Source organism: Schistocerca cancellata, chromosome 7 (assembly GCF_023864275.1).
Source record: "Schistocerca cancellata isolate TAMUIC-IGC-003103 chromosome 7, iqSchCanc2.1, whole genome shotgun sequence".
NCBI classification, from domain to species: Eukaryota; Metazoa; Arthropoda; class Insecta; order Orthoptera; family Acrididae; genus Schistocerca; species Schistocerca cancellata.
Genome location: NC_064632.1, coordinates 181878605 through 181892435, shown reverse-complemented (window position 1 = coordinate 181892435; position 13831 = coordinate 181878605).

Sequence of the window (13831 nt, the reverse complement as noted above, 5' to 3'; positions counted from 1 at the left end):
ACTTAACGTGCTTGATAGATGTCGGGGCAGCGATCGACTTACTACAATTCTCACGAAAAATATATTATGACGCTAGTTGAGACTGGTCGGTACAAAATATCTCAGTTTACTTTAATTTAAGTTAAAGACATAAGTAAGTAGAGAACGCGATTAGTGTTCTGTCGTCCGTCGTCCAACGATTCGTCACCAACCTCTCTTATTTGAAGCCTGAAATAAAGCTTTAAAAACACAATGAATATTATTTGTCTGAAAAGAATTCAGATAGGTCACAGGACAGGATTAAAGTTATTGACACGGCAATATATCAGACGTTAACTGTAATCATTCAATTAATTTAACATACAGAGTTAAACTTACATGTTGCGCAGAAAACATCTGAAAAGGCAGTCAGCTAACCAGCTCTAAACAGCAGAAGAGTGATTCTTCTTCTTTTTTCCCCGCGTTATTATAACATTTTTCTTTAGGAGGTTTACACAGAATGAATATTAACTTGCCTCCATAAAATGTTATAGGTGTACTTTTCCCCATCAAGTTGGAGATTTCATGGATATACCACTGAAACAGGGGTTCCTTCTAAAACGGTACAAATTTCCGTTGACTTTAAAAGTAATATTTGAAGACAAGAGCATTTTCAAAATTTTGATAGCCAGCAGCCGCACTTCTGCCCTGTATACAGCTACATGCATTCAACTTGTGGATGTTGGCTGCTAAATTTATGAAAATTCCCGTGACTGGCGAGTGAAACTGGTAATAAAGGAAAGTTGTATGCGAACTGTGGCTACTCTACAATTTTATTTTACCACCTCATTGATTATACGAGCTACCAATCCCATCTGCAACTTTCTTTTATAGCACCACATCTCAAGAAAACCTACATTCTAGATAAATGCTTTCACAAAATTTCCTGATCCTTAAATTTATTTTCAATGTTATCAAATTTCTCTTCTTCATAAATAATTTTCTTGCGATTGCCAGTCTGCATTTCACATCCTCACTATTTCGACCATTTGTTTTGCTACCCGAATAGCAAAACTCAACAATTACTCTTAAGTATCTCATTTCCTGATTTACTTCTCTCATTATCTCCTGATTCAGTTCGACTGCATTCCATTAGCCTGTGATACGAATTAAAACCACTGAAACGAAATGAATCAATGATGAGTGTGAATTAATGAAAATGCGATGAGATAAGCCGATATCACTGCAGGCCTTCCTGATGCGCTGAATTCGCGTTTTAATGCCTTTAAGGTTACTACATTCTCACCTATCCAGTAAAATTTTCAGCTGAGTGCAATTTACACCAATTAACGGGTGTACCGCACATGGTAAAAATAATTTGAGAAAAAGCAGTGCAACCGAAATTTTTACTGATCGGGTGATTTTTGTATTCTTCGGTGGTTCATTGTCTTCAGGGGTTGCACATTTTCTGCTATGGTCAAGGATCCTTTAATAATTTTCTACTCATCACACGGGCTTTGACGTTCAGGTTTAATTCATTGAATAATCTATTTTCTACAAATTTTCGACGAATGCGTGATCTCTTTCCTTTCGTTTATTGGAATTAGCTCTGGACGTAATTACGTGTTCTTACTCTTACTCAGATCACACTCATGCTTGGAACGTTACGAGATACATGTTATCGCCAAAGCTGACGTCATTTGCAAAAATACACACTGTACAGATGAAAAATGAACATTGTTATACATCTAGCTTCCACTGTATCAATCTGTATTTTGAGTTTGTAGTTGATCACATTACAAAAATAGTTTTATACAAGCAATAACTTTTACAAAAGAAATAATCTTGTAACAAAAACTCTAGAAAAATTGTTTCATAGTTGAAGATTTCCAGGTACAGCCGTCACCTCCGTGACGGTAGAATTTCTGCTACCCCATCATTGGATTCAAGGGGCCTGGCGTCTAACCATCAGATAGAGCTGTTCTCAGTAATACTTGATTGTATTGTGGGGGTGGAGGGGAGGGGGGCAAGTGGGGTTCTGCAACAAGACAGAAAAATGGTGGAAATACGTAAGCGCTGAATGTGACGAGGCATCTGGAATAATTTCATCATAAAATCGTAATACTGACTTGAAGGCTTTACTTAAAGTTATTTGATTCCTTGGGATTAGTCCACTGCACAAATCATTTTGGATAATATTTATGTTCACAAGTTATTTTAATTAAAAGGAACACTACACACACTTTACCACAGTTAACAACTCCTATATTGTTTACAGGCTATATCCCTAAATATTTCGTTCCATAGACGATTTGGATGTGGCAGAACAACAGCCACAATTGTTAGTCTCATGAAAGGTACTTTAAGAACGCATTTAAAATGATCAAACTGAACCCCAAGTTATGTATATCATAAATTCAATATCGCATTGTGACAGTAAATGAAGCGATCAATACATTACGGAACGACGTCCTAAGTGGCTAAAACCTCCACATGCCCCAGTGATGCTATTCCCGTATCTTCCACGGGAGAACCTCTCGTAGTAGTATTCCTAAATCTTATGCGGAAACATCGGGAACAATGAAGGATTGAACTGGAGGCGTGTTCGGATAGCTCAGCGGTTGAGGCGACAATTCGCGATAAGCTGGAAACCCGGGTTCGAGTCCTGCTTTGGCACAGATCTCAGCTGTCACTATATATTCATTTTCATCTACGTCACCAGATGTGAAATTAAGTGTTTATAAGAATAATATAGCCACCGTTTTTAGTTCATCCGGTAATAGGACACTTGACAACAGGAAGGCAGACACATATAAGCTTCCACAATCCTCCTGAACGGTTTACTGCACAGAAATGGGCTGGAGAATTTGACACTTGCGTCTAGAGAATCATCTAACAAGTTTCACAGAAAGCATATTCATACATCGGATTGATACAATATTAAACAAGATGGAACTGTGGCAGAAATCTGACAGTGACAAATTCTGAATGACTGAAATTCATCCCAAGAACGCTAAGGAAGTATAATTCACTCAGCATATCTGGAGAATTGCCCTGGAAGGCTTGTCGCATCCCGGCACAGTTTCCCTGGACCAAATTTTTTCTTTTGGCTTCGGTGTTATCTGCGTGGCGAAATCAGGACGTTAAAAACAATTCGGGTTTAGTTAGCTTGTCTTTCAACCTTTATAGCGGAGCTGAGAGGTAGGAGCTCTCCTTGGTTGGTATTTCTCGTGGAGTTAGCGAGACTGATATGTTGATGTAGCAAGTTGTTACTTTTAGTCAGTTTGTTTATTGTTCTAAGCAACATATTGGTTTATTGTGATGTCTGACCAAACCCGAATGTCAGATCCTTTCAGTAATCACTAGGAAGTACCTTAATTAGAGAGGGGTGCTTTCACTGCCACGCGGTCTGCTAGCCACTGGCCACTTGGCGTGAAGCATAAATCATCAGTACTTTGAAATAATTCACTAGCAGTCAAGGGTTATCTGCCCTATAGTATAGGAGACAAGTGCCAATCAGTAATTTGTTCCTGATCTTCACTGAAATTCCCCCTAGTTCTTTGAAACATGGACAGGCAGTATCTGTTCACTGCTGTTTCGTTGTTGTCTTCAGTCCAAAGTCTGGTTTGATGCAGCCCTCCATGCTACTCTATCCTTTTCAGTCTTCTTCATCTCCGAGTAACTACTGCAACCCATATGCTTGTGAATCTGCTTATAGAATTCATCCCTTGGCCTCCCTCTACGATTTTTTGCCCACACGCTTCCCTCCGGTAATAAATTGGTGATCCCTTGATGCCTCAGAATGTGTCATACCAATCGATCCCTTCTTCTAGTCAGCTTTTACCACAAATTTCTCTTCTCCCCATTTCTATTCAGTACCTCCTCATTCGTTATGTGATCTATCCATCTAATGTTCAGCATTCTTCTGTAGCACCACATTTCAAACTTCTTGTCTAAACTGTTTATCGTCCATGTTTCACTTCCATACATGGCTATACTCCATACAAATACTTTCAGAAAGGACTTTCTGACACTTCAATTTATACTCGACGTTAACAAATAAAAAATCTTCAATGATATTTCAGTGAATACTGAAAATTGCTACTTAACTTGTAGTTGCCATGTATCCACCGGAGTCTACCACCAACTTCTCGTAGTTGAAGTGTCTACTGCTCCACCAGGTGCTGCTGAGTAGCTTCAGAGCACTACGGTTGCTCGAATTGCTTGCTGAATCTCTACTCTGCTTTAATTTGCCCGTCTTTGAGCGTTTACTCCAGTCTGCATTGATTCTGGATGCACACGGCCCTGCGCAATATGTGTCGCCAATATTCCCTTGGAAACTTTCTTCGATATGTGATCGTCTTAATGTCTCTCATTCTAACTTTTGCTAGAAATTCCTCCATTACGTATATCGGAAGGTTACCGCAAATGCCAGTGACCTCAACCCCTGTTGCCTTGTCGAACCGTCAAGAATGATCTTCAATGGCGTGTTTACGGAGAAGGAAACAGCTCTCGGTTGCCTTGGGACTCATTATCTCGTTCTGTTCGTCGCCCATCTGTTCCATGCACCTGAAAACCTGCGTCTGCTTCTAGTTATGATCTGTAATTAAAATTACAGGCTCATCCAAGTTGGTTTAATGGAAGAGAGACAGAAAAAAAATTCCAGCAACAGATGCGTGTGTCATCAAAGATTTGTTTAGTCATTTTTAGAAGGTGTAGTGTCCCTTTTGCAATATTCACCCTTATCGAGGTGAAACATAAATAAAAATGACTGTATGTGACCGAAAATGAACTGCAAACATCGATTTATCTGCGAAAGGTAATAACTCTAACTGCAAAAATATACAATATAGATCGATAGATGCAGAAAAGAAATTATTTTTAGTGTATGAGATTATAATGTGTAAGTAATTAAAAGAAGTATTATCATCTCTGTAAGAGTATAAAACACAATGCAATGTTCATTCTTCTGTCTAGTCTGTTTTGTTCTGTTCGTTCTGGTGTGAGCTGGAATAAGGTATGCAAGCTATTGTGCTGCGCTAGCATTTGTTTCTGTCGTAGCGTAATTGCAAATATTTAATGGTGTAAACTGTGTCCTAGTAAGAATATATTAGTATAAAGTGATCTCCGTGTGTTAGTTCAAGAACCTACGCCACATTTGTCTTATGAAAAGAATATTTAATGAAAATTATTTAGCATGTTTCCAGCTGCTGCGGAGCGAGTAACAGTAATCTCTGACTGTTAACAATTAGCCGCCATTACGCGGTACATTTAAAAATATTTTTTCACAGCACTATGTCTAATAGCCGGAGCGGAAGAAATTAAGTAAAAATATTATGTGAGATTCAGTGAAGTAACCCAGTGAAATAATTTTATTAAAACTTGTCTATTTTCTGTGATAGTAATAATTTCAGAGCTGAGTACTACTACGCTACTGCATTTACAGTAATTTGTAGGGAGCCTGGTGCTCGATAAAACCAGATATAATACGTAATTGGCAACCTACGAAATTCATTATTTTGCTTATTATATCTCTTTTGTATTTTTCAGACAGCTGAACGTAAAAACTAACTTCACTAAAAATCAGTAACAGATCACGAAAATCAAAGGACAAACAAATTTACTAGGAGAGTGTTTCCGCTAACTAAATAAATAGCTAACATAACATTATTTTTTCTTTTAAGAGATATAATAAAGGTCACAGACATACTGAAAAGAAAAAGAAAGTCTAAAGGGAGACGCTACAAGCAAGTCGTTTGCTGTGCATAGTGAAGAGCAGTTGTCGCAAATACACTGTCTTAATAGCTCGTGGGTCCACATTTGAAACTCAATGTCCGCAGCTCGTGGTCTTGCGGTAGCGTTCACGCTTCCCGCGCGCGGGGTCCCGGGTTCGATTCCCAGTGGGGTCAAGGATTTTATCTGCCTCGTGAAGACTGTTTGCTGTGTGTTCTTCATCATCATTGACTCGCAAGTCGCCGAAGTGCCGTCAACTAAAAAGCACTTGCAATAAGGAGGTCGAACTTCCCCGCATGTGGCCTCCCGGCCAACAATGCCATACGATCATTTCATTTTTTGTAACTCAATGCAGAAGCGATTCTGCTTGGCACGGCTCCACCAAGTTCTTGGTAAGGTTACGGGAGTGCAATGGTTGATTAAAAAGTAATACCTCCACTTTCGTAACTCTTCAACAGTTGGCAGCATTGGTATGCGGCACATACTGGTATTGTGCCATAGCCTCTTCTCTACAGCTCCAGTTGGCGGGAAGCCTTAGCATTGAACGGTTGTGTTGTTACAGTGTAAAGTATGGAACCCTGCGCAGACGGTCGATCAATGCAATTTAATCAACGTGCAGTCATTGAATTCTTTACAGCAGATGGTGTCACCCCAAAGGAGATTCATCAGAAAATGAAAGCAGTTTATGGTGATTGTGTTGATGTGAGTTCTGTGCATCGTTGGGCGAATAAGTTTAAAAATGTTGAGGCGGGAACATCTGACCTGCGTGACGAACGAAGAATTGGACGTCCTGTGACAGTAACCACCGAGTTTCACAAGCAAAATGTTGACAGGTTGATTCAGGACGATCGTCGTATCACTCAGAGAGAAACTACAAGCACAATCGGCATTTCGCAAGAACGTGTGGGTCACATTATTGTTTTGCTTGGCTGTCAGAAGATCTGTGCACAATGTGTACCCCGGATGCTGACTGCTGAAATGAAATTGCACAGACTTGAAATTTGCCAGGAACTCCTCTCGCGTTACGAGAATGAAGGTAACGCCTTTCTCCACTCAATTGTGGCAGGAGACGAAACGTGGGTACACCATTACGACCCGGAGACGCAACAGTCTATGGAATATCGACACAAGGACTCGCCCCAGAAAAATAAATTCAAGACGCAGCCCTCAGCTGAAAAAATCATGGTCACGGTGTTCTGGGACACAGATGGTGTTATCTATGTTGATTTACTTATCGTGGCACAATAATAAATTCAGAGCGTTTCATTACTATGCTGCGAATTCTGAAACGACGGCTAACAAGGGTCCGAAAGGAAAAGGGAAATGTTTTCCTGCAGCATGAAAATGCCGAACCACACAATTCACGTGCCACCACAGCAGAACATCAGAGACTGAATCTGACCACTGTACGGCATCCTGCATACAGTCCAGATTTAGCACCGTCTGACTTCCATCTGTTCCCGTTAATGAAAGACGATCTGCGGGGACATCGTTATGCTTCTGATGAAGACGTTGAGAGAACTGTGAGAGTGTGGTTGCGGAAACAGAGTGTCGACTTCTTCCGTGACGGCTTCAGAGAACTTGTTCACCGTTGGCAGAAATGTATCCAGTTGGCTGGTGATTATGTGGAAAAGTTAATATTGGTAATTAAAGATCATATTATGCGTTTTATTTATTAAAATATTTCCATCCAAACCCAATTAACGAAAGTGAAGGCATTATTTTTCATTCAACCCTCGTATGTAGCACCAGATGTCTGCACAATTGCTACGCGGTTCTAGTAAAAATTACGGGGCAGTGGTTTGCGGGAGTGGTGCTACCGCCCGATAGCGTTCCAGATGTGTTCCATCGGGTCAAGATCAGCCGAATTTGGTGTTCAACACATCAGTGTGAGTCCACTGTCACGCTCAAACCAGTGTAGCACGATTTTGGTTTTGTGACAAGAACACGTTTCCTGCTGGAATATGCGACCGTCGTCGTGGAATATACCAAGCATAAAGGCACTCAGGTGGTCCTTATGATGTTCACCTCGTCCACAGCTATCATAATGCCTTAGGTTACTAGCATTGGTCCCATGGAAGCTCATGTCAATGTCCTACACCAGCCCCGACCAGCTTGCGTCCGTGGTGGTATGCATTTTTCGAGCAGCATTGGTCTGGTGTGACAATAAGTGTTATTCATCCGCCCAGGCGACACGTACCCATTGATCCAAGGTCCAGTCTCGATGATCTCGTGCTTACTGCAGTCGTAACTGTGGTTCAAATGTCTCCGAGCACTATGGGACTTAACTTCTGAGGTCATCACTCCCCTGGAACTTAGAACTACTTAAACCTAACTAACCTAAGGACATCACACACATCCATGCCCGAGGCAGGATTCGAACTTGCGACCGTAGCGGTCGCGCGGTTCCAGACTGAAGCGCCTAGAACCGCTCGGCCACACAGACCGGCTCGTAACTGTGCTGCGGATCCCAAGTTAGACAGAGTGCACTGAACGGCGTGCTTGGAAACACTTGTGCCTGCACTAACATTGTGCTACGTCGTCAGATTTGCCAGAGATCTCTGCCTATCCTGCCTAACAGCGCAGCTTACCCGTAACGCCACCACATGACAGCCAGTCTTACGATGGTGGTAGACATTCTGTTCCGACTCATCGCTTCGGTTGTAGAATATATGTCGACGTTGCTCAAAAGTCATTTAGCGACTAATTTTCAAAGACTGCATACAATCAGAGACGTCTATACCACAAATGATTCAACTGGCGATGCCTATCGTTGGTGCGTAGCCCGCCCTCCCACCAGCTCACATCTACGCAAAAATATGTTATTCGTGTTCTCAGTTTTTCTGAATCTTCCTTCACCCCTTGTACAGGGTCTTCGTTTTAACTTGAGACAACTAAATATCTCAAAAACGACGCATGGTACGAAAAAATATTCTAGGTGAAAACTTTAACAGTAAACGCGACATCTTTCTGTGCTACAAGTGGCCACATCCTAACGACCCCTTCTGCTTGGGCGGGGTCAACTTTGTGGTTTTTTGTTTTTGACTCAAACCACTATTCTCCAGATGTCGCTATAATAGGCAAATGTCAAGTGTGCGTGTTTCTTGCAATTAAGAACCATGCACCTGGTTCTATCTTTCGCTTACGATGTAAATTTAAAGCTTTGTGTTCTAACGGTTGTTACTGATGTTCAAACATTACTTAAGAGTTTCAGATGTGTTTTTCTGCACAAATAATATGACAAGACGTTGACATTTCTAGCAAATAAGCTACTTGTTTGGTAATGTAGTTTTATTTTTCCCTACGAGTTTGACGATGGCGAGTCCCCAAACCATCGGAATGGTTGATTTCCGAGGCCGCCCTCGAACACCGCCATCAGGCTAGTTGATTTCGGTGTGTGTTTCCACGCAACCGCCGCAACTCTCGAGCTAGTCGCTACTCTGCTACTGGCGGAATGCAAAACACAACCACTTCAATGTCCATGAAATGATAGCGACAGTCGCACTCACCATTGATACGGGTCGAAATCAAGCACCCCAATGGGAGAGACAGGGGGTCTCACCGATATCACGTATCCCGACGGGTACAGAAAACAATTACATCCAAGTTATTCTTGGGTTACGCTAAACGTGATATTTAACCAAACACTGGAACGCGTAACCATATGGTACTGTACAGTGAAATTTACAACACTAAAATAAATTTCGGATATAAACATCAACCGGTAGAACACAAAGGTTTACATTTCCATCTTAAATGAAATGTAGAAAGGAATTCGCCAGTTAATACTTGCAGAAACAGGCCCACTTGATATTTGCCGGTTACAGCGCCTTCTACCACGAAGCGAAAATAATTCTTTGAGTAAACCGTACTTAGTTTTTGGCGTCGAATCAGAAGACGCAATAAAAATAAGGGTTCACATTTGAAAATACAATGCTGACCTTACCCACGCAGGTGGGAGAGGTTTTTAGATGGCGGCCAGTTGTAGCACAGACGGATGACCCCTTTGCTGATATTAATTTCTCGCTTGAAATGTTCTTCGAGGTGAAACTTCCTGGCAGATTAGAACTGTGTGCCGGACCGAGACTCGACCTCGGGACCTTTGCCTTTCACGGGCAAGTTCTCTATTGGCAGAAGTAAAGCTGTGAGGAGAGGGCATGAGCCGTTCTTGGGTAGCTCAGATGGTAGAGCACTTGCTCGCGAGAGGCAAAGGTCCCGAGTTCGAGTCTCGGTCCGGCACACAGTTTTAATCTGCCAGGAAGTTTCATATCAGCGCACTCTCCGCTGCAAAGTGAAAATTTCATTCTGTTCTTCGAGATATTTACGCTGATCAGCCAGAACATTATTACCGCCTACCTAATAGCCGGTATTTCACTTTTGGTACGGATAACAGCGGCGACGCGTCGTGGCATGGGGGCAGTGAGGCCTTGGTAGGTTACTGGAGGGAGTTGCTATTACATTTGCACATACAGGTAGGGTAGGGTGGCGATGAGCTCTGACGCCACGGTCAATCACATCTCAGATGAGCTCAGTTGGGTTCATATCTGTCAATTTGGCGGGCCAGCACATCAACTGGAACTTGTCAATGTGTTCCTCGAACGAATCCATCACCTTGTGCCACGGACGCATTATGTTGCTGAAAAATGCGACTGTGTCGGGAAACATGATCGTCATGAAGGGGTTTACATAGTCTGCAACCAGTGTATGCAATTTTTTGGCAGTCATGGTGCTTTTCACGAGCTCAACTTGTAATTGTTCTCTATTTACGTGACCATTACGGCACTCCAACCACAGTTCTCGATACCAGTAATATCGTACTACTTTTTTGCGAAGTAACAGACATATTTTTGTGACAATATTCACATTTGGTTTTATTAATGTATAGGTACTCCGATGTATCAATATATTACAGTGATATAGTTCTTGTGTGTATTCATTTCTGTGAGACTGTCATAATCTTTGACTTACTAACTGTTTTGACTCGAATGCGCATAGAGCACTCTTTGTTTCACTTTGCAGAAGTTAAGTTGTTATTTCGCTTTGTAAAAGAACAGTCCAGTCTTGTGTTTGGTTAAAGTGGAAATTAAATATATGAAGATTGATACAAAACTGTTTTCTTGATGATGTGATAATTAAGAAGAAGTATATGTGAATTTACAAGACGTTTAAGAAAAATGTGCATCGTGAACAGCAATTCAAAAATTATTTCTACTATACCATTGTTCTGATCTGGGATTGTTTGATCATTAAGCATTTCCTGAAACCGCATTTGTTAGGTCTTCAAATATTGCTAAAATACAGATCTGGACCTTCTAGCAGTCATAGTGGAATCACCCTAGAATCAACAAGATGAGCCATAACAACTTCGACGAAATCTACGTGGGAATCCATTCAAGATAAGTGCCAAAATTAATGACTTTTTTACAGTGACTTCATTATTTCCATTCTGTCGATACCGTCCACAGTCAATAACTTTGTTGTTGCCCGATAAAGCGAACATATGCTGCATGAGCGACATTATTAATCTGATTTCTAACCTACTTTGCAAGTGGTGTTATTGTTAGACACTGAATGTTCCGCGGAGCGTAATGGACCGTCGCTAACTTGTCTCCGTTCCGCAATACAGAAGTAAAGGAGCTGTTCCCCTGGGCAACGACGGATTCGCGTCCTCCTATCGGCATGATGAAGAAGGTGTAGGGATTCATCAGACGATATAACGCTCTGCCACTGCGCCAACGTCCAGTGCCAATAATCAAGTGCCCATTTCAGTCGAAGTTGCCGATGTCGTGGTGTTAACATTGGCACAGGCACGGGTCATTGGCTGTGGAGGCCTATCGTTAGGAGTGTTCTGTGCACTATGTGTTCAGACACACACGTACTCTGCTCAGCATTTAAGTCTGATGTTAGTTCCGCCACAGTTCGCCGCCTGTCTTGGTTTACTAGTCTACCCAGCCTACGACGTCCGCCAACCTCACAATCTGGACGTGGGTCCACCTTGGTTTCGCCACGTGTTGAAGACACTCATCACAGTATTCCTCAAACACCTGACAAGTCGTACAATTTCCGAAATGCCCGTGTCGAGCCTCGAGGCCATCACAATCTGCCCTGGCTCACATTCAGACAGATGGCGCGCCTTGCCCTTTCTACAGACAGACAGCAAGCTCACTGATACTCCATGCACCGTGCGTTGGTCTCACGGGCAGTTAGTCCTTGCTAGGCGCAGCTGCTATCGCCTGGACGGGTTTATATCGGTAGTAGGTACGTGGTCATAACGCCTGATCAGTATAACTGTCTCAAGTTAAACACCCTGTGTACGGAAATTTGCACCGAGTGACCAATGAATTTCGAGGTCGTCCATCGACCTAATACCCTGTCTCTACATCCACTTACTGTGCTGCTACACCGCTTGCCTCTATCCTCTGGCGACCTCCACGAGGTCTCCTACCGTTATCTCGCTTACCACGTGGTCACATCTCACCGTCCCGGCCTCGAAAGTCGGCCTCGCCTCCAAGGTTTTCAGCTGCGCTCACTTGTCATCGCTCCCTACAGCCTCCTTTCCTTAACTCCCAGCACAGTGCTTCATTTTCCCAGCAGCTCATTCTTCCAACAACGCCTCAAGCCCTCTTTTTCTGGTACAGTGTCAAAAATTTGTCTCAAGCATTTTCGGTAATAGCTCAGCACCTTCTCGCAGTTGTCGTTTGAGGTAAACAGAATGTGTGAACTATGTAGCAGAACTGGGAATATTGCACACTTATTTAAAGACTGACGAAGAAGTGCCTCCCTGAGTGTAAATTCAAACCGGTTCTCTGTCAGAAGACTACGTTTATGTTCATATCGCTCTTTCTCAGCTCTACAGCTGTTACTAGCAACTAAGTCAATAAAAATTGTGTATAGAATGGTAATCGTTAATTTGCTACTTCAGAAATTGAGCAACAAGGCTTAGCAAGCGAACTGAAACACAGAATTCATTTTCGGCAATGCCACTCGTAATATTTCACGTACTGTCAGAATTGTTTTATATTATTTCTGTATTACTACATTTCACCTCTCGTCAGTACATTATATATACGCCAGTGTTGCACATATGTCATTTAGAGGTAATTATCACGGCAAACAAAAAATTAAAACCACGTATAACATAAAGATAAAGGGGAGAGGCAACGGAAGATGCAATGCTGGACCAAACTATTACACCCACCTGGTAAATAGCGTATTGCTTCACCTGTGAAACGCACTGCAGCAGTTATTCTCCATGGCGTGGTGGTATGTTTCCGGAAGTGTACGTACAGAATTACATTTAATAAGTTAAACAGCAACTCTGTGTCAGTAAACAGAGCAAATAATCAAGTACAGAATATTATCTAATAAGATAAAATTTCGTTCCATCATAGCTTCCAAAAGATGTGTGAAAATACACTTTAGGACAGAAAATAAAAGGACGCACCAAGAAGGAATTATTCGAATACGACGGAAATCGATACATGTGGTACATATGTACAGATAAACAAATGGTTAAAATTTCAGAAAAACTGGATGATATATTCAAGAGAAAGAACTTCACAAATTGAGCAAGTCAGTAACCCTTTAGTCTACTCTGACCCTTATGCAAGCAGTTATTTGGCTCGGAATTGATTGACATAATTATTGGATGTGCTCCTATGGGATATCGTGCCAGAATCTGTCCAACTGGCGTTTTAGATCTACGAAATTCCGAGATGGTTGGAAGGTCCTGCTCAGAATGCTCCAAATGTTCTCAATTGGGGAGAGGCCCGATGAACTTGCCGGCCAAGGTATGATTTGGAAAGCACAAAGACAAGCAGTAGAAACTGTTGTCGTGCGTGTGTGTGGAGGAGGGGGGGGGGGGAATTATCATATTGAAATATAAACCTAGGCTTGCTTGCCGCGAAGGGTAAAGAAACGGGGCATAGCGCAGCGAGCTGTAATGGTGCCGCGGAAAACAACCAAAGGGCTCCTGCTACGAAATGAATGGCACCCCGGACCACCACCCAGAAGTATAATATTAGGAATTTTCTGCCCCAATAATGGATGGGATTCCATTTTCAAAATACTGTTCGTACAAATAGAAACATAAAAAACTTGTCTTATTGTGGGAAAAGGTGTGCATTTTGAAAAGTTAAAT